The following is a 3,993-nucleotide window of genomic DNA, read 5'->3' as shown; positions in this document are numbered from 1 at the left end:
TGCATGTGTGTATTTTTGTGTATGTTTGTTTTTATAATAAACTTTCCAGTGTACTATTCTTTCTGACTGCCTGATGGTCAGGAATGACTGTCCTGCATGGAGGTTTTTCCTCTACAAGCCTTTTCAGTAACACACAAAATTATACCCAGATGAATTAATTCACTCAGTGCTTGTTTTGTCAGCTAGTACCCTACTTTAAGTCAGGTTTCTATATACATCACTGTGGACAAACACAAACTTCAGTTTGAAGTCAGAATACACGGCACAGGCCATTTCACAAGCCTGCAATTATGGATGGATCAGGTACTCTGCACTTTGGTTCACAGACCAGGATATTTCACCTAGACAGCAGTGGGGTGTCTCGCCCAATAGGGCGAGGCCCACAGATTTTGTCTAGAAAAAAGACAGCTGAGAGAGTGTATAGTAGTAGTCCATAAAATCATGACTGTTACAGGGAAATTATGACTGCTCTTCATTGTCTCTTCCACACGACAACTATGGGGCATAGTTGTTGTTCAAATTCAAATTCTTTGGGTGGCTCTGACAGTAATCAAGAAAAGTTAAAAGCATTTGGGAAAACCAAAATCTGTTTCAGAAATACACACATGATGTACTGGAAGCTCTCTGGAGAAAACTGATAAAGTTCTGCCAGTCATAACAGTAGAAATGCTTTCTTACAGCTTTTTTTACTTAGGGGGATAAATGGGACTCTAAGCAATAGGTGGCATTACAGAATTAGACTCAAGTCTCTAAGAGGTGCAAACAGAACTTGACTTTCGAGAAAGAGTTAAAAAATGGCTAATCAGGTAGGAAGACGGTGCACAGCCTCGGAAAAATTTATGAGAAAGTTATGAAAGCAAACTGCAGGAAGATAGCCATATTGCAATAGCCATATTTGGGATCAGTTGAAAACAAGAATGGCAAAAAAATCTTATTGTCTAATTTACGTCTTGGAAATAGTTGGACGAAAATAATCAGATTCTGATGAGCAAGCATTGAGTCCACAAAAAAAAGCCAGCAAGCCCCCTGTTCCCAGATGTTCTGCTCATTGACAGACTGAGCAGGTAGTCCAGTAAGATATCTGGGAGGTCTCCACAGCAAATAAAGCCCCCTTGTACACCTGAGCATGTACGAGCAGATCTGGTCCACGTGTCCACACTGCTTTTTAAAGAGGGTTTTTTTTTCCCTGTTTCCCCCCATTTAACCACTATTTCAGACATTTTAGGAAGTTGGTTCAGATTGTACTCCACTGTTGCCCAAAAATAATTCAAACACAATGCAAAAAAAAACAACAAAAACTTTTGAACATTCACTGCAGTCACTGGCAAGGGATCATTCTTAAAGTACTTGAAAGTAGGTTGTGTCGTAATGGCAAATGCAACATTTTGTTTGTGTTCTCAGGTAGCACAAGGTATCTTTCTGATGCGTGCAAGAGAGAAAATGACAGCAACAACAATGGGGAGGGGAAGAGAGAAAAGGAGGGAGGAAGATAGAGAAAGAACAAGAAAAAAAGATGGATGGACCATTGGAATTACCAGCCTTTTTCCTAACATTTATTCAGTTCTCTCTTAACTACAGATTCTAGACCTAGCATTGCTTCCATTTCTATATGTTTGTTTATTCCCCATCTTCCTCTCCTTGTATTTTGTATGAAAAATTCTACCACTCTGGGAAGAATTGTTAAAGAAATTAACTGCCCTTCTAGCCTTTTAAACTATCTAGAACTGTGACTTTCAATTATGGTCTCCATCACATGGTCAGTAATAAGCTTGATTTGTGCTTTGCCCATTGTTGGTCCTGAAAAGGCTACAGCATGCAATGTTCTCCCCTTTGCCTCCCTTTATTCCCTTTGCAAGAGGCACCGTCTGCTGCTGTGGAACAGGGTTAATCTCACAGAACCTGACATGCAGCCCTCTCTGTACAGCCCACATGCCTCCCTTAGCCCATGGTGACTCTTCCGAGCCCCTGCAGCATGGAAGAACACTCCCCCACCACCATGGAGAGGAAACAGAAAACACATATGCAGCCCAAATCTCTCTTCTCAACGATTCTTCATTGCTTATTTAACTGTATTTACACTAATTTCATTTGCTAACCATTTTCTTGTGAGTAGCTACCACCTCTCCCTAATAAAATGGCAAAGAATCAGTTATAAGTCAATGGAAAATTGAATTGCAGATAGAATTGAAACTTCAAATATACTTCCAAATACCCTGTTTGAACATGGATTGAGATGCATATTCCAGAGTCATGTCTAAATTTATGACATAAAGGTGCCACAAGTTTTACTTTTTTAAAAATTTCCCTTGCTAATGTTTGATTACCTTGCTATTGAGCAACAGACAAACCATCAGATAGCTCATTTAGATAAAAAAATTGGCTAACTTACATTGTTCGACTGAGATCTCTACAAGCAGTCACACACATGCACACAATAACTCTGAGCTGCGGCAGTTTATAATTTACTTTATTCTACAAAATGAGAGTATTGGATGATGTTTCAGAAACAAATGCAGTGAGGTTTTTTTTAATTGTTTCCTACCTTCTGATACTGATCCTGAATCCTCATTTTACACCTGTATTCCTCACAATTTGGGTATTAATGTCATACATGAAAACCCTAGTTTGCAGTATCCCACTCACCTACTGAAAGTCTTCGCATTAGCGAAGAAGATACAGGACTCATACACCAAGCCTGCTTTCTTCTCATATTAAAAGCAGCAATGTGCCATCATTGGAATCAAACTTATTATTTAGAATTCTAGTAATTTTCTCCTATAACATCTATTCTATTAATTTACTAGGGATATTAATCAGATTGGGGGGGGACTGAAATTATTTCAGGAAGAGGAAGGAAACTGAAAAGTAGGGGGAGAGAGTCATTTAGAAATTGCAACAGTATTTTATTTGCTTCCCAGTTTTCTGGGATTTAGCTGATTTCTGGGTCACAAAGATAATTTTAAGTGGGCCAATGTTTCTGAAGTACCTTAAGATATAATTTGGAAAAGATATTTAGCATATATTTTCTTTTTCCAAGCAACCTGTAACTCTTTACTAACAGCTCTACCAATAAGGAGCAAGAAATATATAGGCATGGGAGATGAAACAGCAGCAGAAAATAACCATATAGTTTTTAACAAAATCAATGCAAGCTAGTACTAGTAGGGGAAATAATCTGAAACATAAGGATTGAATACAGGGGAAAACCTGGAAATAGTAATCCTGAATGATTCAGAAGTGAAAATAAATACTGAGTGTGGCTGGACACATCATGGGAATAACTTAGTCCCTTTTAGTTCAGAATCAATCACTGAACAGACTTTCAGCATTGAAAATTATTTAAGTAACTTTTTATATGAATATATTCCACTTTACGGACTGCACACAAATTTTTCATAGTCACAATGGCCTTAAGTACTTGCTATTCAAAGCATGGGATCAGTCATTTAAAGTGTTTGATACCGATTCTCACACTGTCTGGATAACTCCCAATGCAACACAGAAGTCTTTAAAGTTGGCTGTACAAATGTTCCAATGTAAACAAAGAGACTCGTTGAGATCCTTCTGCAAATAAAAAATTTATATGATAGCAAACTCTGCTCTTTGTTGATCCAAATTTTGACTTTTTTTTGCCTCTTCCTCTTTGCAATGTCCTTTACATACTTCTGAAGGCTGTTAATGTTCCCCCTAAATTTTCTGTTTCAACTAAACAACCCAAGCTCTCCTACATTGCGTTGTAGGTAAGAAGTCACAGATCTCTGATCATTCTTCTTGATGTATTCTGAATTCTCTGCTATTAGTGCCCATCTTTTTAGAAGCAGGGTGCCTGAAGCGGGCCCTTGTCAGCACTATGGAGAATATGAATATTTGCATATGTAGGAGGACACCTTTTTGCAGAAATTGTCATGCTCTAAAAGTAGTGTGTTATGTGAAAAAACAAATGTGAACAGAGAGAAGGTGGTATCCCAGATATTCTGATGGTGAAAGCCAGAA

At 38.1% G+C, this 3,993-nt stretch overlaps 1 protein-coding gene across 49 annotated transcripts in view; it reads right to left on the bottom strand.

The window, feature by feature from the left end:
• Window positions 1–3,993, bottom strand: part of LOC140661310 (uncharacterized) — a 274,629-nt gene that overhangs the window by 188,705 nt on the left and 81,931 nt on the right. The gene's annotated exons all lie outside the window — the stretch shown is intronic.

The sequence above is a fragment of the Ciconia boyciana genome, chromosome 1 (genome assembly GCF_034638445.1).
Source record: "Ciconia boyciana chromosome 1, ASM3463844v1, whole genome shotgun sequence".
NCBI lineage: Eukaryota > Metazoa > Chordata > Aves > Ciconiiformes > Ciconiidae > Ciconia > Ciconia boyciana.
Note: the sequence above shows the minus strand (reverse complement) of the source record. Positions and strands in the feature narration are given on the sequence as shown.